This window comes from Thamnophis sirtalis, unplaced genomic scaffold, assembly GCF_051295495.1.
Source record: "Thamnophis sirtalis isolate CommonGarterSnake01/CBP01778 unplaced genomic scaffold, rThaSir2_p1.2 scaffold_8, whole genome shotgun sequence".
Lineage (NCBI taxonomy): Eukaryota > Metazoa > Chordata > Lepidosauria > Squamata > Natricidae > Thamnophis > Thamnophis sirtalis.
In genome coordinates, this window is record NW_028261388.1 from 54144145 (window position 1) to 54168888 (window position 24744).

The following is a 24744-nucleotide window of genomic DNA, read 5'->3' on the forward strand; positions in this document are numbered from 1 at the left end:
CAAGACCCTTGGACCCCTAACCCTTTAGAAAAAAAATCCAGGGATGTTCAAGCTTGACAACTTTAAGACTTTAAGGTTTAAATAGGACTCTTGGAGCGGGTTGCGCAATTGGTGAGTCAGCCAATCAGTGAGCAGCAGGCAGGACAAGCGTGGTGCGGACGGGTGGGGAGAGGGAGCTGGAACTGGTTTTAAATGGCATGGTAGATTTGTGGAACCTCTTCTATAGTAGAGGTTAGAACTGGCAGAAACCCACCACTGATCTGAATGGTCAGGTTGCAGAAGACTGCTGAACCATAAACAGCAACAAATACAACTCTGCACAAATAAAAGTGATGTTCTAAATAGGGGCAATCTAACGCCTCCAAGGTCACAATATTATGAATAACTTGAATTATTTCAATATTATGAAATCACAGTAATCATCTTATAGGGGAGACAGGTGGCAAAATAATAATAAATCAATCAATAGTAATATTTTTTTTGAAATTAGAGTTGGAGCACGATTCTCACTCCCTCTTCATTCCTGAATTCTCTTCCTGTTACAGTACTAGCTTCCAAAGGAAAAAGAAAATGATAAATACAGATCTTTCTCCATGCTAAATTCTATGCAGACCTATTCTGCCCATTCAGCAGGAGTTCAGAAGGATCTGCAAATTAATAAGAATGCTCACTCCAATCTGCCTGCCTTTACTTTGCAATTTTCTCCTGAGAAATAATAACATTTGAGCACCTCCTCCAATTTGATTTGCAATAGTTCATCTTTGCTTGAGTAAGTCTTTAGTAGTGCAGTGAAGTAATGTTTGGTGTTTTTTTTTTTTAGTGGTCTATCATTAAATAGGAGAAGGTTGTAGCCTAGGACTTCAAGGTTAGGCAAGACAAACATTGCAAGATTGATCAAAGATTATTTGGTTAATTAGTTTAAGAATTTCTTCACAGTTTAGTGTTAATTGTGGAGAATGGTAACGTTTACAAACCCTTTCCACATCATCTACTCCAGCACAGATTATAATTAGTAATAGATTTTCATTAACTGCTCCAAAGATTCATTTATTGGCTAACTTTGCTCCTTGAAGGAGTTTTGCCAAATGAAAGTAAGAAATTGGATGTTAAGTAAAAGGGGTTTGTATGATTAAAATTTACAAATCTATCATGAGAATTTAAAATTTGTTAGAAATTATTTTGAGAGCCAAAATAGATCAGGGGCCATTTAAATAACATAGCAGTAGGATTTATTTTTTTCACGCTTCATGGTATATACAATTATCTGCAGTCCTGAGGCCTGAAATACAAGAGGTGTAAGAGAACTAGTCATTAAAGAAGTTGCATTATTTCTTTGTTTTTCATGGTAAATATGCCTCTATCTTTTGGTGAATGTGAGGAATTATGGCTTTTCCCCTGGGAGATGGCAGTGGGGTAATCTCACCATCTCCAAATCTGATGAGATACCTGGATCCTGAATTCATCAGAATTGCACTCTTTGATCCAATAAATTCCTGCATCCAACACAAACGAACTATGATTGGAGTTGTGATTGACCAGATTAGGTTTGTAGTAAACCTAAGGTGACCAGATTTTCAGATTGGAAAAGAGGGACGCCCTTGACTGGGGGGGGGGGGGGGGGCTTGATTAAAAAAAAATTTTTTTGTCAAAAGGTCACCCCAGGACACTGAAACCAGCATAAATACGAATCTGTTGCCAAACAAAATTTTGATCACGTGACCATGAGGATGCTGCAATGGTCGCTAAGTGTGAAAAATGGTCGCAACGGTCGCTAAGTGTGAAAAATGGTCATCAGTCACCAACCTGGCCTGCCCATAGAATAGCAGCCACTTTGAGACACATAAACCTGGTCTGAACATATTGCATCACAAAGATTTGCAAAGATCACATTTGCAAAAAGGAACATTTCTTGTAGTAAATACATTTTATAAACAATTTAAAAATAAAAATCCCCTCAAAATAATAAAAAGGTATTCTATAAATAAAAGAAATCCTTAAAAACCATTGTTAAGTATTACACCAGCAATAATTTATACTGTCACCATTTCAAACTATTCCACACAGAATAAATTGAAGTAAAATCATTTTAAACCATGAGGATGCCACAACGGTCGCTAAGTGTGAAAATGGTCGCTAAGTGTGAAAAATGGTCGCAACGGTCGCTAAGTGTGAAAAATGGTCATCAGTCACCAACCTGGCCTGCCCATAGAATAGCAGCCACTTTGAGACACATAAACCTGGTCTGAACATATTGCATCACAAAGATTTGCAAAGATCACATTTGCAAAAAGGAACATTTCTTGTAGTAAATACATTTTATAAACAATTTAAAAATAAAAATCCCCCCAAAATAATAAAAAGGTATTCTATAAATAAAAGAAATCCTTAAAAACCATTGTTAAGTATTACACCAGCAATAATTTATACTGTCACCATTTCAAACTATTCCACACAGAATAAATTGAAGTAAAATCATTTTAAACCATGAGGATGCCACAACGGTCGCTAAGTGTGAAAATGGTCGCTAAGTGTGAAAATGGTCGCTAAGTGTGAAAAATGGTCATCAGTCACTTTTTTCAATGCCATTGTAATTTTGGTCACTAAACAGCCATGTTCCTGACTTAACAACCACCATGATTCACTTAACGTGGCAATAAAAGGTCGCAAAATGAGGCAAAAATCATTTAACAAACGTCTCCCTTAGCAACAGAAATTGGGGGATCAATCCTGGTCGTAAGTCGAGGATTACCGGTAGCCAATTGCAAAAGGCAACTTTACTTGGAACAGGTGAGATTGTGCCCGGATCCCTTTCATGCCAACATCCCATCCTGTCCATGGGGAGAACTCCACAGGCGGACAAAAGCCCCAATCCCCTCTCAACCTCCAGCTGACTCTGCCATCCGCCATAACCACACATGCCCCTCAAAGGCAAAACTCCGGGGGCTGAATTCTACAGGGGGAGGAGTAAAGGGGGGATTTGAGGGGCAGCCCAAAGCACCATCTGTCTAAATTTGCATCAGGTAGGCAGTAACATTTTCATAGACCATGATCAGAGGAGCAGCTGATCCTATGGAGAGACTCCTCCTGCATTCAGTCCCAGGCCTACAAGTGGAAGTACCCTTCCTTCCTTCCTCCTTTCACCTTCCTTCCCTCCCTCCCTCCCTCCCTCTTTCTTCCTTCTAGCCTTCCTTCCTTTCCATTCTTTCTCCTTCCTTCCTTCCTCTTGCCTATCTGCCTTCTGTCTTTCTGCTCTTTAGATCTCTCTTCCTCCTTCCTTCCTCTTTCCATCCTTTCACCAAAAATCAGGATGTTTTATTAGCATCAGCATCATTCTGCTGAAAATGCCAGATTCTGTGGTACTTCTGGATGAGATTTAGAAAATTACAGAGACATGAGGAACCATTATATAATTTCACTTGGCAAAACTCTGATTAAAATAATAGCAACAAAATGTAAGGTTTTTTAATTTTAAAACTCTAGCAAAACATAGATTTATTTCCAGTTTAGTTAATTAATGCCATTATAAACAGGAATGCAATTGATTAAATAAAATGACTTTTTCTTTTATTAAGAATACTTATTCTACACTAAACTAGAAAATATTTCATAGCCCCTTCAACAAGTTTGTTACAAATTTTCAGGATTGCATGCATTCTTGAAACTGATACCATGTAATGTTAAAAAGCAGATAGCTAACTAAGTACACTAAAAACCATGTTTAATTATTTGCTACTTGAGGCCAATAGCAATGATGAAGAAATTTCTGTCATCCTCAGTGACAATATTTTTAGGGCCAAAAAATAAAATTCTGTATATTGGATCTGTTGACTGGAGAAAGGCTTGCTCCCCCATTTCAAGGAGCTGCTGCTTCTTCCACTGCCTCCCCCCCCCACCTCTTAGAAGTCCAGCCAGCTGCCCGCCAAGCTCTCTGCGGAGACTCACCCAGAGTTTTCACAGCGATTTGCCTGGTGAGGGGAGGCGGCAGGTTGATGCAGACCAAATCCACAGTATAATAAATACAAGTATAATAAATACCTTCCTCCTCTTTCTCCTCGCTGCGATCTGGATGCCCGACGCGCCTTCCTTTCCTCCGCGTTCGGCCCTTTCGCATGGAGCCTCAAGATTACGAGCAATGCAGGGTTGCTAAGTTAAGGGCGTCCGGTCCCAACTGGGAGCAGTGGCTGGCTCTGCTCATGGCCGCGGGCCCCTGCCCTGCTGCGTCCAGCGCGTCTTCAACAGCATGACCCGGCATCCCAAGCGAAGCTCCCCGTCCCCCGCCTAGCTACGTTGCCCACACGCAAGGGGATTCAAAGTATCCAGCCGGATTTCTTGAATCCCCGCGCGTGTGGGCAACGCAGCTAGGCGGGCTCTGCTTGGGATGACCAGGCTATGGAGGGCATATAGCCTGGTCATCTCAAGCGAAGCTTCCCCCCCCCCCCGCCTAGCTACGTTGCCCACACGCACGGGGATTCAAAGTATCCAGCCGGACTTCTTGAATCCCCGCGCGTGTGGGCAACGCAGCTAGGCGGGCTCTGCTTGGGATGACCAGGCTATGGGAGGGTATAGCCTGGTCATCTCAAGCGAAGCTCCCCCCCCCCCCCGCCTAGCTACGTTGCCCACACGCACGGGGATTCAAAGTATCCGGCCGGATTTCTTGAATCCCCGCGCGTGTGGGCAATGCAGCTAGGCGGGCTCTGCTTGGGATGACCAGGCTATGGGGGGCATATAGCCTGGTCATCTCAAGCGAAGCTTCCCCCCCGCCTAGCTACGTTGCCCACACGCACGGGGATTCAAAGTATCCAGCCGGATTTCTTGAATCCCCGCGCGTGTGGGCAATGCAGCTAGGCGGGCTCTGCTTGGGATGACCAGGCTATGGGAGGGCATAGCCTGGTCATCTCAAGCGAAGCTCCCCCCCCCCCGCCTAGCTACGTTGCCCACACGCACGGGGATTCAAAGTAACCAGCCGGATTTCTTGAATCCCTGCGCGTGTGGGCAACGCAGCTAGGCCGGCGGGCAACCCGCTTGCTGTTGAAGACACGCTGGATGCGGCAGGGCAGGGGCCCGCGGCCGGGAGCGGCTTCTGGCGGCTACCGGGCGGCGATCTCACACCATCCGCTCGCGGCTCTTAGTACTCACCAGTCAGCGCAGCTGCAACCTCTTTCGTCTTTTGGCGAAAGGAAATGGAGACTCGCGCAGGCATGCTGAAAATTTCCCATCCCAGCCAGCTCACTGATTGGCTGGAGTCCAGGCCAATCCAATCAGTGAGCGGCAGGCTGGGCTGGCTTAAATTTGTAGGTAGGTAAAAGCACGCTTTTTTTGGCGCTCGCAGCTCCCGCCCATCAGCTGCTAGCTTGCTGGGCTGGCTCATCGGTAGGATAGAGAACAGAACGATGAGCCAGCCCAGCAAGCTAGCAGCTGATGGGCGGGAGCTGCGAGCGCCAAAAAAAGCGTGCCTTTTAAAAAGGCGGGCGGGACGCGGGAAAATGCATTAAAAAGCGGGGGTGTCCCGCCAAAAGCAGGACGTCTGGTCACCTTAAGTAAACCACCCTCCAGGCCTTCCGCATAGCCCTTAAAACCTGGCTGTTCCGGCAGGCCTGGGGCTAAAGACTTGCAGCCCCACTTCGAATGGTATGATTGTTGTGTTTTTTAGCTGTGTATGGTCTTTATGTTTTGTAACTTTTTGTATCCCCTCCCTTGAATTGTGAGCCGCCCTGAGTCCCTCTCAGGGAAAAGGGCGGCATACAAATGAAGTAAATTAATTAAAATTTTAAATTTTTTTTTTAAAAATTAACTTTAAGCCATGGGATTGAAGCCTATAAAACATTGTCCTTTTCCCAGCTGCACAGTATTATAAGAGAGTAAAAATTTATCTGAAGTCAATTATTGTGCAATACACAATATTTCTGGCATCACAGTATGTGTAAATTGGGTGTGAATACTTTTTCTAGGGAGCTGAAACTTCTTCACAATCTTAAATCCAAAAAAGATAAGAACACTGCCATCAAGGCAGATTTCTGAGGGAGAATATAAAGTATCAGGAGACTTGGTGGCAGGTTTACTCCCTACTTCCATTTTATTTCTTTGACCTTGTGGTTCTTTTGATAACACAATAATTCCCTACAAAGAAGTTCTTTTTAAATCAGTGGTATTTAGTTCTGGGTAAACAAGTTTAAGATAATACAATACAATAGCAGAGTTGGAAGGGACCTTGGAGGTCTTCTAGTCCAACCCCCTGACTAGGCAGGAAACCCTATATCCTTTCAGACAAATGGCTATCCAACATCTTCCAGTGTTGGGGCATTCACAACTTCTGGAGGCAAGCTGTTCCACTGATTAATTGTTCTGTCTGTCAGGAAATTTCTCCTCAGTTCTAAGTTGCTTCTCTCCTTAATTAGTTTCCACCCATTGTTTCTTGTTCTGCCCCCAGGTGCCTTGGAGAATAGTTTGATTCCCTATTCTTTGTGGCAACCCCTGAGATATTGGAACACTGTTATTATGTCTCCACTAGTCCTTCTTTTCATTAAACTAGACATACCCAGTTCCTGCAACCGTTCTTCATATGTTTTAGTCTCCAGTCCCTAAGATCATGCTTTAAATGTCATAACAATGAAGTGTGGGGAGAGTGGTGATTCCCCATAAATCACAGAAACAATGCTATGTGTAAAATGCAGCATTTAAAATAATGAACAACTCTTTTTAAGTAAATGTGAGTAGAGACTGTAACCATCCCAAAGGTTTTTTTTCTTTCAAGATGCAACTGGATTTCTTGTTTTTTCTTTGAAGACGTTTTACGTCTCATCCAAGAAGCTTCTTCAGCTCTGATTGGTGGGGAATGGAAACCATTCCCCATAGTGAGGGGGGAGGAGTAGTCCTGGTACCAGGAGGCGTTGCCCAATGAGCTTATCTGACTCAATCCAATCACGAGAGGATAAGGTCAACCCATTCTGGATACTCCTCCCCTCACTATGAGAAGAGGCGTATCAGGTAAGTACCAATGCCCTTTTTCTACCATCCAGTCAGAGCTGAAGAAGCTTCTTGGTTGAGAAGCAAAACATCTTTAAAGAAAAACACTTGTCTCTTGAAAAAGCACCTTTGGGAAAACCATGATCTAGATGACTGAGAATTTAGAATTTTTGAACTAGAATCTGAGTGAGCTTTGCTCTTTAACCAGACTATTATCTGGCAGTCTAAATGGAAAGATAATTTTGTTGTTCACTTCCTTCAATGCCTGCTGATTGACTTTAAGATGATCTGAAAAGCTCACGATACCCTTTTCTCCCCCTTCTGGTGTTAAATTCTCAGAGACTGCCTGGAAAAGATTCTATAGTTTTCTTGGCAATTTTTTTTTCCAGAAAGATTTTTGGTTTTAAAAATAGTTTCCCATTGTCTCCTTCCTAGAGCTGAGAGAAAGTAACTGGCCCAAGGTCACCTAGCTGGCTTTGTTCCCAAAGCAGGACTGTCTCCATTTTCTAACCTGAAGCCTTGACTGCTACATCAAAGTGGCTCTACAACTTGCAGTCTAGTTATCATGGCTACATAGAAGTTAACTGAGCAAAATCTGCCATAGTGGAATGTCTCTGGTTTGGCAAAAACAGGCTGCTGCTGGAATGTACCTGATCAAGATAACATTGATTTTTGGGTTTACCTTTATTGTTTCTCAAAACAAACTAAATTAAAAAATGTGTTTCACAGTTTAATGGAATGTCCAAAATGCAGTGAAGCAATTCTGGGCTGTTCTAGAAAACCTACTTGTTCCTTTAAAAAAATAATAATAATGGACAAATGCCATTCTCAGTTGCATTTTTTTATTTCTTAGCTCCATCTAAAATTGTCTAAAATTAATTTAACCTGCATTTCAACATATGAATTCAGAAGTACAAACAAAAACTGTATTGCCTTCTAAAAATAGGATTCCCATTCATTTTGCTCATGGTTTGATTCCTATGATAGAATGTGCAGAATCTCCCCCCCCAAAAAAAGACTGCACTGTCTTGTGGGGCGGGGTGGGGGAGATTCAGGGCAGCCACTCTGTGGAATCTCTCAGGATCTACTTAATAGGTAAGAAAGTTATAGCTTCAGTTTGGCAAGTTTCTGTCCATTAGGTGTAAGCAATAAAGGACTGAACTCGATTGGATCTCACCGTCACATCTCTGAGTTTCAATCACACAATTTCACATTAAAACTTTAGCAACTAAACTGCATTCACTAATTCAATGTTTCTCCAAAAGCCAATATGAGTACTATGAATGGGAGAGAAAAAATCATATTTGCAAATTCAAAGTGAGCAATAACACATAGTAGCATTGGGCTAATGACATACATTATAGCAGTTTGAGTGCTTTATCTTCTGTTTTGGTTGGAAGCGGCTGTTCCAGAATGGTTGATGATGTAATTAGAGATTGTTGTGTTAAATGAGGCAGTATTTAAATTGGCTTCTAATTTTCCCACCTATTAACCAGCTTTCTTTTTTTCTCCCACTTTTGCAAAAATGACTGCAGTAGAATAATTCACGGCAACAGCTGATTATTAACTATAGAATATTAAGAATCCTGTGCTCCAGCCACCAGAAAATCAGCATGCAAGATATATATTTTAGTCTGGCTGATATTTCTTTATATAAAAATTCCTTTCCTCCTACTGCTTAATTGGTTTTGTAGAATTCACCATTGCTTAGTGAAGAGGTGGGCTTTCCTTAGATGACTTTAAAACAAAGCAAACAGAAACAACATTCCATATAATAGCAAAAGTCGCCTCAAATTTCATAGGATCATTAATTCTTCTGTGATTGTGGAGACAGCAGCCAGACTGGGTTTGCTCCGTCCAGTAACCAATTGGACTGAGTCTACACTTATGATGTCATCGGGCCCTTGTGGCTCCTCCCCAGATCAGACTCAGTCCAACCAGGACTAGCTGTGAGAATTTATCTCTCCTCCAAATTTTAACCTTATAACTTTAATTGGTGTTTTTTTTATAAATTTTTTCCCTTTGAATTGGCTTTTTGAATTGAATTTTTCTTCTGTCTAAATTGGAGGAAAATTCAAAACTGCTTTCTGGCTGCCGTCTGACTGCCTGCGGCCATAAGTTCGCTCAGGAAGCCTGCCTTACAGTTGGATTGGCCAGCTCATGAGCTATGGCTCTGGAGCTGTTTTCCCACAGTGCTCCTTGACTCTGGGCACTCGGAGGGATGCGCGACCAGCCCTTTCATGCACAGCGGTTCCAGCGAAGTCGGTGGCCATTCTGCGGATCGCTCAGCCACATTGAGTGTTGGCATCTGCTTTGGCTCAAGCCATGGCAGGTGGACGTCCATACCAAGTGGTGCCTGGCAGCCTCCCCCTTCAGTGGCACCCAATTATTTGGTACCTCTTTGGATCCATACCTCACAGAATCTAAAGACAAGCACAAGGTCCTTTCATCCATCTATAAGAAACACTTGAAACTTCATTCTCCCATCCGCAATGTCAATCCTACACTCCCAGACAGGGATCTCACCAGGACAGATGTAACAGAAACGCACACCAACTCTCTTCCAATCGGAGGCCGCCCAGAGTTCTTTGCCCACTGCCGGGAAGAGACCACAACAGACAATTGGGTACCCAAAACTGTCAAATTTGGCTCATGCTGGAATTCCTTTCCATCCCCCAGGACACTTCGTGCCATGCCCAGTCTCTCTGTGTCCTCACAAGAGGTCACTGATGGAACAAGCCATTCAGCACCTGTTGGAGCGGGCCATCCAACCGGTTCCTCCCCATCAGGAAGGGCAGGGATTTTATTCCCGCCCGTTTGTGGTACCAAAGAAATCCAGGGGATGGAGAGCAATTGTGGATCTAAAATCGTTGAACCACCATATTGTCTACCGGCGGTTCAAAATGCATTCTCTGCACACCATCCTGCAGAGAGTCAGAAAAGGTGACTTCCTCATGTCGATGGACTTGACCGAAGCTTACCTTCATATTCCCATCTTCATAGACCACCCAAAATATTTCCGTTTCTCTTTTGGTGGGGAGGCACTTCCAGTGCTGAGCTCTTCCATTCGGACTGTCCTCAGCCCAAGGGTATTCACAAAGGTACTGGCAGCCCTAGCCACCCACATCAGGTCATCTCCAGTTCAGATTCTCTGTTACCGGGACAACATTCTCTTGTTGTCCAGGTCTCCAGTTCAAACAGAAAGGGATCTCGCTCTCACCATTCACACTCTGCGGAATCACGGCTTCGGGGTGAATCTCAAGAAGAATCAACTCGTTCCCAGCACTTGCATTCTCCACCTCAGGGTCTTGATAGACACCGTGGCAGAGAGTGTGTTTCTGTCCAATGACCGCATATTCACATCTGAAGGAGCTTGTCAAGAAGGTGCTGTGCCTATGCAAGGCATCCTTTCTTCTTATTTCCTAAGTCTTGGGCAAGATAGTGTCTTGCTTCGAGGTTGTCCCATGGGCCAGGTTCCACAGCAGGCCCCTTCAATGGTTCATGCTTCCACATCAAAAGGCTGACAGGAGCTGCTCTCCTCTCTGGGTTCCCCTTCTCAGCAAGGTCTTACAATCCCTCAAATGGTGGCAGTCCCCGGCAATTTTGCAAGGGACCTAGTTCAGGGATCCCTGCCATCTCACACTTACAATTGACTCAAGTCTGATGGGGTGGGGGCCACACAAGCAGGACCTAGTGGCTCAGGCTTAGTGGTCCTTTGAAGAGAGCCAAAACAGCATAAATTGGCTAGTTACAGGTGGTTCACCTCACCCTCAGATAATTCCAACACTAAGTTCAGGACCGCCACATATTAGTCCTAACAGACAATACCACGACCAAGGCGCACATAAACAGGCAGAGGGCAACATGTTCCTGGTCCCTAATGCAGGAGTCCAATCTGTTGTGCTGGTGTCACCTGTCATCTCTCAGGCAGAGCACATCTCAGGGCACCTTCAACGTCCAGGCAGACTGGCTGAGCTGGACAAGGATAGATCAGGTAGAGTGGAGCGTCCATCCAAACTTCTTCCATCGACTGACACTACAATTCGGTCTCCCAGTCCTAGACCTGTTTGCGATGGCAGACAACAACCAGGTACCTAGGTATTACTCACGGTTAATGGATCCCGTGACATAAGGAGTAGACGCCCTCAGGTGCCAGTAGCCCAAAGGTCTCTTGTATGTATTTTCACCCCTTCCCCTCATTCAGAGAGTAATTTGAAAAATGTTGGAGCAGGAGGCAGAACTATTGCTACTAGCGTTGAATTGGCCACGCCGGCCTTGGTATGCCAACCTAGTGACTCTGTCATTCTCCATAGTGAGGGGGGAGGAGTATCCAGAATGGGTTGACCTTATCCTCTCGTGATTGGATTGAGTCAGATAAGCTCTTTGGGCAATGCCCCCTGGCACCAGGAATTCCCCAGTTTTTCTGACTCAATCGATTGTGAAAGGTTGCTCATTCTGGATCTCCAGCAATTTACTAGGATTTAAAGAAAATTAAGTTGAACACATCGAGCCTTGCCTCACTACACTGCGCACAGCCTCCTCCTGCAGGATCGGGACTGCCACTAGCCCCCTGGGCGTGCTGCCCTGGCCACTGAGTGAATCTGAAGACACTTAGTGAGGACCTTGGCTGGGCAGCAGGAGGACTGGGCACAAGCCTCTCGCAGGCAAGCCCTAACCGCTGAGGCTTATAAGTTGCTGGAGCACTCCATTGCTCCCCTCAGGGGTTGAGCGATGAACCGGGGCTTCCAAACGCCCCGGAGCACCCGCGCTGCCTCCACGTGGCCAGAGGATCACAAGGAAGCCAAAGAAGCCGTTCCTGGCCACAGCAGCATCAGAGAAGAGGCAGGAGGAAGAGGATCCGGCTGAGAGGGCGCGCAGCAGCTCCCTGGAGCAGAAGCCGCTCTTCAGGCACTTTTGAATTTTGCGTCCCTTTGCAAGCCGGACGGCGCCATTTTGAAGCCAGGAGGACCCACGTGATCCAGGATGGCGGTGCTCAGCAGCTACCAGGAAGGAGAATCTCAAGCGGCTGCAAGCATGTACTGCAGCCCCACCAGAGGGGCAGAAGAGCAAGCATCCAGGTCAGTGGCTTCCCCAGAGACTGCCCGAGGAGGGAGGGGGAAAGGAAAGGCTAAATGTGAAACCCAAGCACCTCTTCCCCAGGGCAAATCCAGAGGAAGAGGGGGGGTCACAAGCTTTCCAAGCCCTCTAAGTATGAGCGGAGGAGGCATAAGGGTTTAGAGAGGCTCTGCAAGAAGGCTGCCAGCCATCAGGCCACCCCAGGCAAAAGAGAAAAAACTCCAGGCACTCCCCTACCCAGTGGAGGCTCAGTGGAGAATCCAACCCTGCCAGCAAGGATCCCTATAGACACCTCAGGACTTTGGGGCTCTACTCAGGGGTGGCAATCCCCTACCACTCCTACTGTGGGGGCAGCCTTGCCTACTGGATGTCCCCTCTTGGGCAGTCCCCCTGCTCAGGGGGGCATTAGCCCCAGCCAGACACCTCCCACAGGGGCCCCCAACTTTCAGGAGTTAATGATGCAGGCCTTTCAGCAATGCATGGCAGCAGCATTCCAACAGCCACAGGCTAAGGGCCCCCCCCTCCCACCCACCCCCAGGGCTCCTGAATTCCCAGAAGCCCAGGAGGAAGAGATCCCCAGCTCCTCAGATTCATCCCAGGAGGACAGTGACATGGAAAGTGAGGAAGGCGAGATCAGGGAGGACAAGCTGTCAGAGGCGAAGGCATGCCTCCTCCTAAACCTGCATTCACTGGGTTGTTCCAGCCCTCACTGTTTAAGTCCCTGCTCTTCAAGGCCAAGGCAACAGTCAAGCTAGGCAACAGAGCAGCAGAGGTCCCACCTCAATGCCAGGGCTTCTCAGCAGAGAATATCTTCAATGAGCAGGCCATCGAGGCAGACACCGTTCCTACGCCCAAGACCTTCCTCGACATATAAGGTGCCAATGGGCATCTCCTACAACTGGTCCCTCATCCTCCTCTTCAGACAGGGTGTTCTTCAATGTGGACCAAGAGCTGGCTAAGCTACTGGCGCAGCCCACCATAGATGATCCAGTCGTGGCTCTTCATACATCCACCAACATGCCTGGGAAGCCAGTGGATGCCTTGAAGGTGGAGGACAAGAAGGCGGACCTCACCTTGCAGAGGGGTCATCAAGCAGCGGCCTGGGCTGTGAAAGCAGCCACCACAGCCTCCTTCATCAACAGATCATCCTTGCTGTGGCTGCAAGAGCTATAGCAACGCACCCCCATAGCAGATGCCCAGTCATATTAGGACATCAACAAGCTGGTGGTGGCCATCCAGTTTTCATTGGATGCCACCTTGGCTGCAGCCAGATTTGCTTCCAGGGCGATTGCGTCATAGGTGGCATCACGCAGGCTGCTGTGGCTATGACAGTGGCAGGCGGAGGTTCGTCACAAGTGGCGCCTGGCTTTGGCCCCATTCACAGGGGACTCCCTCTTTGGCTTGGCTCTGGACCGGTTCCTGATTGAGAACAAGGACAAGAGGAAGGTCCTGGCCACTGCCCAGAAGAAAGGAAGCTTCAGGACGACTCCATACCCCAGACGCTCTTACTCCCGGGGTCAGGACTCTGGTTCCTTCTTTTGGGGTCAGGACTCCTTTAGCGGGTCAGAGGCAGGGTTCTCTGGAAACAGGCAGTACCAGGGGGGATTCCCTGCTAGGTAGAGGTACCCAGACAGACAGCAGAGAGGCAGGCAGCAGAAGCGGCCCTTTCGAGGGGGCAGAGGAGGCAGAGGGGGGCGCTCCTTCCGCAAAAATTAAAGCTAGGCCCAGCGTTCTCCCCATTGGGGGGTGCTTAGTGCACTTCGCCAACTGCTGGGACCTCACCTCCTCTGACAGGTGGGTGCAGAAGACCATCAGGCATGGCCTTTCACTCGAATTTCTTTCCAGTCCCCCGAGCTTCTTCCGGATATGTCCGGTTTCAAAGAACCCGACCCGGAGGTTGCTGATGCAGGAAGCCATCCAACACCTGTTGGAGATCAGGACAATCCAGCCGGTGCCTCCAGAGCAACAGGGTCAGGGGCACTACTCCATTCTGTTTGTCATCCCCAAGGCCTCGGGGCTGGAGAGCGATCCTTGACCTGAAACGCCTGAACCGTTCCATTCGTTATAGGAGGTTCAAGATGCACTCCCTGCATCTTGGAGGGGGTTAGACAGGGAGACTTTCTCACCTCTATAGACCTCACTGAGGCCTACCTGCACATTCCCATTGCCCAGGATCACCGCAGGTATCTCAGGTTTTGCTACATAGGACACCACTATCAGTACCGGGCCCTTCTCTTCGGGTTGTCTTCAGCCCCGAGGGTATTCACGAAGGTAATGGCAGCGCTGGCAGCGCACCTGAGACAGGTCCTGGTGTGCATCCAATGTTACCTGGATGACCTGCTTCTGCAGTCATCTTCCTTTAGGAGTGCCCTGCGAGACCTAGACATCACCATGACAGTCCTGAGGGACCACGGGTTTACGGTAAACCTAGCCAAGAGTCACCTCCACCCCTCTACTAGTCTGATTCACCTAGGAGCCAGAATAGACACCCAGATGGGCATGGTTTTCCTGTCGCCTGACAGACAGATAGCGCTTAGACAGCTAGCCTCCTTGATAGCCAGGAAGCGCAAGGTGTCCTTAGCCACTCTGTCTAAACTACTAGGCACCATGGTCTCCGCCATTGGCCTCGTTCTGTGGGCTCGCCTCCACACCAGAGATCTCCAATGGTTCCTCTTGCCGTTCCAGCGAAGGCACACGAGCTGTTCACAGACCAAGGTACTTCTCCCGGTAGCGGTCTCCTGTGAAACTTTCTGGACACCAGACCGCTTGACGGTAACGACGGATGCCAGTCTGAGCGGGTGGGATGCCCATCTGCTGGCTCAGATGGCACAAGGACAATGGACTCAGGCAGAAGGGACTCACAACATAAACTGATTGGAGCTCAGGGCAGTCCGCCTGGCCCTGTTACAGTTCCAGAACTCGGTCAGGGGCCAGCACATATTAGTCCTCACAGACAATATCACCACCAAGGCCCACATAAACAGGCAGGGGGGGAACCAGATCAAGGGCCCTCATCCCTCCCTCCTACCCTCCTCCCCAAGCCCCCCCCAGCCTTCCCTCCCCCGACTTCCCAGAACCCATACACAGTATAAATCTTTAACAAAAACAGTCTAAAATATATTGGAAAAAAGAGTAGAAAAATTGATAACTTCTTTATATCGAGCTTAGCTCCTCCTTGCTAAACTAACTTTAAACAATTTATATCAGTCCTGGTGTTAATCATAAACTATCTGGAATTTCTTAATCCCGTATTTATTTTGAATATAATCAATCCATTTTCCCCATCTCATTTATCCATACTTATTTTGTATATAATCAATCCATTTTACCCAGTTTCATTTATTTCTCTCATTTAATTGGTGCTTAAGATATGCAGGTATTTTAGCCATCTCGGCTAAATTTGTGACTTTCAGTGTCCTTTCTTAAATTATAGGCAAGTCTTCCTGATTCCAGTATTGCACCACCGACAACCTAACTATAGTTATTAGTATTTAGTATTTTAGTATTTTATTAATACTTATAGGCCGCCCTTTTCCCTGAGGGGACTCAGGGCGGCTTACATAAAATAAGGGAGGGGGAAATACGAAACAATAAACATAAAACAATACATAAGAATAAAATAGTACACAACATTCATTCAATATTCGGGAGGGGGCAGGTTGTGATCTTATCCCCAGGCCTGACGAGTTAGCCAGGTCTTAAGGGCTGTGCGGAAGGCCTGGACGGTGGTGAGGGTACGAATCTCCATGGGGAGATCGTTCCAAAGGGTCGGAGCTGCAACTGAAAAGGCTCTCCTCCGTGTAGTTGCCAGTCGACACTGACTGGCAGATGGAATTCGGAGGAGGCCCAATCTATGCGATCTAATCGGTCGCAAGGAGGTAATTGGCAGGAGGCGGTCTCTCAAAGTGCAAAGTCAAGTTAATCTCTACAGCTGTACATTCAGTCCATAGATGCACCCTTATTCATATTAAAAACAAAGTATTCTGCTAACAATTTTTACATTCATTAGTATATTTCTCATGTCTAAATAAATTTTCATTCAATCTCCCAACCCCTTCTTGATTGCGTCACCCCTCCCAACTCCATCCAAACTGGGTTATGAACTGATGAAACTCTGGCACATATCTTTATCTTCTTCACCCTAGAAAACAAATCATTGATAATTAGTTGATTGTTGTTTTTTTAATTGTTGACCCATTCGTCTGGTAATCACACGGTATTGACTTTGTTCCTTGGCGCCTTGTACTTGTACTGAGGGAGAGATGATCCATCCTTGTTGATAGTTGTGTAGTTTGCTGTCTATCTTGTCCTTCTTGTTCTCTTTCTCTAGGTCCAGGTGGGGCAGGATGTCCGGCCTTCAAGATATTATGGTAAAAGTCTCGAGCTTCCCCTACTGATTTAAGACGATATCTTTGCCCCTCAAAGATGAATGATAGTCCATCTGGTGCCTCCCATCTGAACTGTAGCTGACGATTTTTAAGCTCTTCAACTAAAAAAACATAGTCTTTCCTGGATCTTAGCATTTGAGGTGGTATCTCTTTCAGAACAATCACTTCCTGATCCCCAATTTGAAGCTTAGTTTTATAGGACTCTTGCAATATCATATTCCTCATGTCTCTTGTAGTAAAATAAATCACAATGCCCCTTGGGAGCTGCTTCTGTTTCTCCAGCCAGAAGTTAGGACGATAAACCTTATCAATTTGCCAATCATAATTTCCCCCTGGCCTTCCCAACAGATTATCAAAGGCTTCTGAGAGAATCTGTTTCAAATTCTCCTGACTGTTTTCACGCAAACCTCTTATTCTTAAAGCAAACTTCATTTGTCTATACTGTAGCATAATAATTTCTTTTTCAGCATTTCCAACTTTTTGTTGCACCACGTCTATTTTCGATACCATATTAGTCTTAGCATCATTAAGATCTTCAAATCTGTCTTCAATTTCCGAGACATATTCTGTTAACAAATTAACAACCCCCAGCATGTCATCCCTCATCTTCTGAATCCGAGTCTCAAGTTTATCAGACAGATCTTTATGCGCAACCAATATCTCCTCCTTAAGTTTTATTTCCATCGTAACTGCAAAGTTTTTAAAAGCCTCGGCCAGCTCCTTCTGAAAAAATTCTTTAGTCAGTAGCTCGCCTGTGGGTGGAGGAAGTGAAGACTGTGGTTTCGTGCCAGGGACAAATGAACTTTTGAAGCTGGGGGGGGGGGGATTTGCTTAAAAGCCATTCCAAGTCTTAATCTTCAACCAATTAATAAGTCTGTGCTAGTCAATTGTGCAGCTGTTACTGATAAATTTAGTATTAAATCACTCCTTCCCTTTGAGGTTTTAAACTCCGTAGAAATTCAAAACTCAAGCAGTGTAACGAAGCTGCTCGGCGCCATTTTGAGTATCTCTTTAGAAAGCAAGATATCAGAAGGAATTCTTGTAAAAACAAAAACTGAAGCTAAGATTGATACAAACAATTAAAAATCCAGATGTCTTATACCCTTTTCAATTTGAAAGGATTCTGTTAAACTTCCATTGACTATAATTTGAGCTGTTTGCTGTTGATATATTGCTTTGATTGCTTGTAAAAAACTATCTCCTATCTGCATTTTTTGCAATATCTTCAGCAAAAATTGCCAATTAACCAATTAACCAATTAATCAAAGGCTTTCTCAGCATCCAGAAATATGAATGCAGCAGGGATTTGATTGTTCTTTCCCAAGTATTCTAATGCATTAATAATTAATCTAACATTACTTTTCATCTGTCTCCCTTGTATAAAACCTGTTTGATCAGCGTTTATCAATTGTTGGATAACCAGCATTAACCTATTTGCTAGTATTTTAGTAAAAATGTTGTAATCTACATTAAGTAATGAAATAGGTCTGTAGTTTTTTGGTTGAGTAGTATCTTGATCTTCTTTGGGTATCAAAAATATGAAGGCTGTCTTCCATGAAGGAGGTACCTTACCTTCCATTTGAATCTTATTAAATAATTCTCTAAGAGGTTCTACCATTTCCAACTGTAAGTTTTTATAGTAAGCCGCTGTCAAGCCATCTGTGCCTGGTGCCTTCCCTGACTTTAACTGTTTAATTACCTGTAAAATTTCCCCCGAGGTTATTGGTTGATTCAATTTTTGCCTGTGTTGTTCTTTAACTAAGGGTATTTTTTCTTTATCTAAGTATTTGTCTATATCTAAACCATTAATTTTATCCCCCTTGTACAACTCTGTAAAAAATTCCCGAAATGCCTTTTGAATCTCATCCTGTTGAAATACCTCCTTCCCTTTGTAGGTCAATTTAGATATATTTCGAATTTTCTTTTTTTTCCTAATCTGATAAGCTAACCACCTGCCAGGTTTATTTGCATTACAAAAAGTATTGTGTTTTGCGTATAACAAACTGGTGGCTACCTGGTCAGAGATCAACATATCAAATTGGGATTTTAATATGGTGATTGCTTCCTTGACCTTTGTATCGGCTGGATTCATTGTTAACTCCAGCTCTTTCCTCTTAATTTCCTCCTCTAACTCTGTTCGTTTTACCCCTTGTTTATGTCTATGTGATTTATTTATATTTATCAATACTCCTCTCATATATGCTTTGCTTGCATCCCATACAAATTCCATAGGTGTATCCTTATTCATGTTAAAAACAAAGTATTCAGTTAGCAATTTTTTACAATCATTGATATACTTTTCATATCTAAATAAATTTTCATGCAATCTCCAATACCTTCTTGCCTGTACCACCCCTTCCAATTCCATCCAAACTGGGTTATGATCCGAAAGGACCCTAGCCACAATCTTTGTCTTCTTCACCCTAGAAAGCAAATCATTAGTGATTAATATGAAATCAATCCTGGAAAAGGATTGATGCCTATCAGGAAAAAAGGTAAAATCATATTCCTCTGCATTTCTTTCTCGCCAGATATCTCTCAGTTCAAAGTCATCTATCATGTCAAAAAAGGATTTAGGTAGTTTTGCTCATATCTTAGTGTTTAGGCGAGAAATCTTCTTATCTCTCTTGGTATCTATAACACCATTCCAGTCACCCACTAATATACAAGACCTATAATCCTACTGTACTAATTTAGCATGAAGATTTCTATAGAAACCGTCTTGCTGTTGATTAGGAGCATAAATTCCCCAAAACAATGTCTTTTTCCCTTCTAGGATTAGATCTAATGCAATGTACCTTCCATAGGGATCTGCTTCAATTAATTCAGCTTTCATATCTTTTCTTAAGTATACAACTATACCATTTTTCTTTTCCATAGCAGAAGCTACAAAATGTTGACCGAATCTTGGATTACTCAAATATTTTTGATCGGTTGATTTGATATGAGTTTCTTGTAAACAAATTATATCATTCTTGAACTGTTTAAGATAGTGAAATATTTTCCTTCTCTTCTGTGGAGAATTCAATCCGTTAACATTCCATGTTAAAATCTTAGTTGTCATCTTTGGTTAGCTGAAGCTTTTTTAGAGCCTCCTGCATGGCCTGTTTAACCTTTGGCCTAGCTCCTCCCATGGCTTCTGAGGTTGTTGCTGTGGCTCCTTAATCGATAGCCGATAGTTGTTGCGGTTGTTGCATTTTAACTTGTTGCTCCATTCGTCTGGTAATCATACGGCTAGGTCTCTGTTCCTTAATACCTTGCGCCTCTAGAGGAGAGAGATGATCCATCTTATCGGGTAGTTGTGTGATTTGCTGTCTGTCTTGTCTTTCTTGTGATTTTTCTCTGGATCCAGAAGGTGCAGGATGTCCAACCTTCAAAATATTATGATAGAAATCTCGGGCTTTCCTTACGGAGTTGAGACGATATCTTTGCCTGTCCAGTGTAAGTATGATGCCAAATCGCGCCTCCCATCTGTACTGTATCTGACGATTTCTAAGTTCTTCAACTAAAAAGGCATAATCTCTCCTGGCTCTTAGCATTTGAGGTGGTATCTCTTTCAAAACAGTCAGATCTTGACCCCCAATCTGGAACTTAGTTTTATAAGATTCTTGTAATATCATGTTTCTGAGCTCTCTTGTAGTGAAATATATAACAATGTCTCGAGGAAGCTGCTTCTGCTTTGCCACCCAAGAGTTAACACGATAAACTTTATTGATTTGCCAGTCAAACCCCTGTCTTCCCACCAGATTATCAAAGGCTTCTGAAAGAATCTGTTTCAGGTTTTCCTATTTTTCTTCACGCAACCCCCTTACTCTTAATGCGAGTTCCATTTGTCTGTACTGTATCATAATAATTTCTTTTTCAGCATTTTCAACTTTTTGTTGCACCACCTCTGTTTTCGATGTCAAATTAGTATTAGCTTGATTAAGATGCTCTAAACTATCTTCTACTCCTGAAATATGTTCTGTCAGTACAGTTACAAGCCCCAGTATATCATCTTTAATTTTAGCAACTCTGGCATCAATTTTATCATACAAGTCATCCGTAAGTTCTTTTATCTCCTCTTTTATCTCCCCTTTTATCTCCTCTTTAAAATCTTTCAGTTTGTTTTCCACTTTAATTGTCAGCGTGTTATGAGCTTCACTCAGTTCTCTCAGGAAGAGTTCTGTCGTTAGTAACTCTCCAGTAGGGGGCATAGAGGGCGGTGGCTGTGACTTTGTACCAAGTATTGGCGATGTGCTTCTGGGGGCTGAAGAAGGGGGTTTCAGATTAGGATTTGCTTTTGAGGCCATTCCAAGTTTTATCTTCAAGCAATTAGGAAAACTCTACTGGCCCGCTATACAGTTGTGGAAAGAGGTACTAAATCACCCCTTTATTTTGAGGTTTTTTAAAAAAAACTTCGTAGGACTTTGCAGAAGGTTTCAAAAAATAAGCATTGTAACGAAACAGTTCAGCATATTCACCACTGTTTTGAATGTCTCTATATTAGCAAAGAGTCTTTTAAAAATGAAACTAATTAGTAAAGATCTGTTGGCCAGCTGTGAGGCAAAATAAATCACTCCGTTCCTTTGAAGTTTTGAAACTCCGTATAACTAGATAAACATTGTTACTCAGCAATTCAACTGGCTCGTCGCCGTTTTAAGTGCCTCTTTAAATAAATAAAATAACGGACGAGGATCTTGTAAAAAAGAAGCTAGGATTTAAATAAACAATTAATGCTCTCACATACGAATTCTGCTCGTTTTGAAATCAAGTAATTCAATCTTTGTTCTGAGTGGGAGGGACGCTTACTTTGTGCTGCAAAGCAGCTGGAGATTTCCAGCACAGAATAGTTCTGCCTTCAGCTGGCCCCCCTCTCTCTTCGCAGACACAGAAGCTGCAAAGATCAGAAAGGCATTTGCTCGACAAAACTTCTCTCCTTCCCTTCTTGCCCGAAGAGTAAGGTGTCTGTCAGATGTCTGATAGATGATCATCTGAATAGATAACGCGACTGGTGACTCGGGAGCAGCTATGTTTAGCTGCTTCCATCAGTAAGTCCCGCCCAGGAAGTCCCTATATATTGATGTTGAAGACAATAAAAGCTAAAAACTGAATTAAGAGTCTGGAGTGAATGGTGCAATGAGTCGGATAGAGCTCTTTGTCATTAAAACTGGGGAATTCCTGGTGCCAGGGGGTGTTGCCCAAAGAGCTTATCTGACTCAATCCAATCATGAGAGGATAAGGTCAACCCATTCTAGATACTCCTCCCCCGACTATGAAAAGAGGCATATCAACGCCCTATCTCCACTCCATGGCACATTCCACGGTCTCTCCTGTCTCTACACCAAGGGTCTGTTTGTCACCCCAACCCCCAGTGGCTACAATTAACCACATGGCGATTGAGCAGCAAGCTTTAACAGCTGATAACATCTCCCTCAACCTCATTGCTACCATTCAAACATCACCCAGAAGCTCTACTAACCGCATTTATGATGCCACTTGGCAGGCATTTGCACTGTGGTGACTGTTGACCAACTTAAAGCATCCATTCCACAGATATTGGACTTCTTTCAGAGGGGACTTGATCAGGGCCTTACTCCTAATACGTTACGTCGACAGGTGGCCGCATTGGCTTCTGTCCTAGACGGTCTGGCCTCCGAACATCTACCTTCTCATCCTTTGATCCAGAGATTTCTCTGTGGAGCATCCAACCTGCGTCTCCCTGCCATCCATAGGTATCTGACTTGGGACTTACCTCATGTCCTATAGGCTTTGACTTCCCTTTGAACCTATGAGATCCACTTCTTTTAAACTGTTGTCCTTTAAGATGTTTTTGGTGGCTATAACATCTGCCAGGTGTCAAACTTGTATTGTCACAATGTCATCACGTGACGTATCATGATTTTTTTCCCTTTGCTAAACCAGGCAAGGGTGTGGCCAGCACATGATGCATCCAGCCCATTGGCCATGAGTTTGACACCTCTGCTACAAAGGATGACACCAGGATGACCATGGGGGATCTTAAGAGGGCAGTGCAAGACAGAGGGGCATAGATAATGCTGATCCATAGAGTGGCCGAGCATCAGGCATGACTGAATGGCTGATGACAACAATGATAGTTTCATTTGCAGGAAAAAGTTTCAGTATAGAAGAACAATCAGACAATCCTTTGGCACTTCTGATGAAATGATTCTCTTCCCTTCCCCAGCTTAGCAAATATGACTTCAGCGGAGAATTTAGGGGTTAATTGTTCCAGTACAACTGAATCATACAACTGGAAGGCTGTCACTGATTTTTTTACTCCGACTATACTATTATTAATGATATGAGCTGTTGTTCCAAGATCAATAATTTTTAACACTTAATCACTGATCATTCTCTTGTGTTTTGTTTTCAGGTTTTTTTAAAATAATGTCTATGCTAGTTTCATTTAGTTGTGGAATGTTAATCTGGATAGCACTTAATCCTTGGATTCTGGTCAAACCCTAAAGTGGGTTGCTGATTTCATGTTTGACTAATTTAATTTAATTTAATTTAATTTAATTTGTTAAATTTATAGGCCACCCAATCCCGGAGGACTCCGGGCGGCTTACACAAAACAAGAAAAGAAAAAACAAACCAAATAAAAATAAAAATTTAAAAATTCTCCAACACACATACGTTCAATATGGGGCTGGACCCTACATAATAAGGTCAACAGCCCCAGGCCTGCCGGAACAGCCAGGTTTTAACAGCTTTTCTGAAGGCCATGAGGGTGGGTGAAGTCCGGACCTCTGGGGGTAGCTGATTCCATAGGGTCGGAGCAGCCACAGAGAAGGCCCTCCTCCGAGGCCCCGCCAGCCGACACTGTCCAGCTGACGGCGTCCTAAGGAGGCCCATCCTGTGGGATCTTATCGGCCGTTGGGAGGTATGCGGCAGTAGGCGGTCTCACAAATACGCTGGTCCTGAGCCATATAGGGCTTTAAAGGTGATGACCAATACCTTGAATTGCATTCAGAGACCAATTGGCAGCCAGTGCAGCTCGTGGAGGATAGGTGTAATATGGGTGTATGTCGATACACCCAATATCGCTCACGCGGCTGCATTCTGGACTAGCTGTAGTCTCCGAACGCTTTTCAGGGGTAGCCCCATGTAGAGCGCATTGCAATAATCCAGCCTTGAGGTGACAAGGGCGTGAGTGACTGTTTGAAGTGCACCCTGATCCAAGTAGGGCCGCAATTGATGCACCAGGCGAACCTGGGCATAGGCCCCCCTGATCACAGCCGACAAGTGGTGTTCCAGTGTCAGCTGTGGATCTAGGAGGACCCCCAAATTGCGGGCCCTCTCTGAGGGGTGTAAGTTTTCACCCCCCAGGATCAAGAACTGAACTGTCCTTCGGGGGCAGCATCCACAGCCACTAAACTTAATTGTAGCTGATAATTTTATTTATCTGATAGCTTGTGGAAAAAGTATTTCTTCAACACACTGAACAAGATTTAAACTATATTGCCTATTTTAAAATACTTTCCTTAATGACATTGTTCACTGGTGTGTGTGTGTGTGTGTTTATACTAATAATGTTAAATTGAAGCACTTTTAATTAGCTATTGTGTGGGATAGGATTTGATAAATAACTATTATATGGAACTAACAATTTTCAAATGCTTAATTATGTCTTGTAGTACTTGTAGTGACATATTACTACTCTAAGCTTTGTAGGTTTTCTCTGAATATATCAAAAATTTTCCATTCTGCTTGTCTACTAGTAATCTTTATAGGCAGGTAATAAATTATCATTTTTAAATATTACAGACATTTCCTTAACTGTCCTGAATGTTTATTCCTACACCTAAAGTATTATTGCGGCTTTACACAAATGGCCAGGCATAATTCTATATAAAATTATTTCCTGATTATTAATAGTTCAAGGTAGGGGGGAAAATAATTCCCATCATGTTTTTTAGTCAAGCTATATTCATGCAAGTAAAGGCAACTTAAAGCTGTGTGGTTAGTATAAGCAGTTTCCTGCTGAAATATAGCAATCATGTAGCAATAATCATAAACATATGGCTTGCTGAACTAAATGGTTTACAGGCTGTTTACTCAAATTAAAAGGAGGACAAAATGTGTTATCCAGATTGCTAAAGATTCCTTTTTAAAAATAATATTTTTTTCAGACCAGAATACCAAATTTGTATTCTCAATTCTATTGTTTTCTTGAAATCCTATCTCTATTATTCTACTCTTTCTGCTGCTACTAATCTATACTTTTCCCACACATTTCTTGCTTTGATGCTATCCATACAATATAAAAGAATGATAAATCTCTACCTCCTAATACTTCTGATTCAACCTGTCT

General features: G+C 44.0%; 1 protein-coding gene across 1 annotated transcript in view; it reads left to right on the forward strand.

Moving 5' to 3' along the window:
• Nucleotides 1-24744, forward strand: part of BACE2 (beta-secretase 2) — a 61967-nt gene that overhangs the window by 11168 nt on the left and 26055 nt on the right. The window lies entirely within an intron of this gene.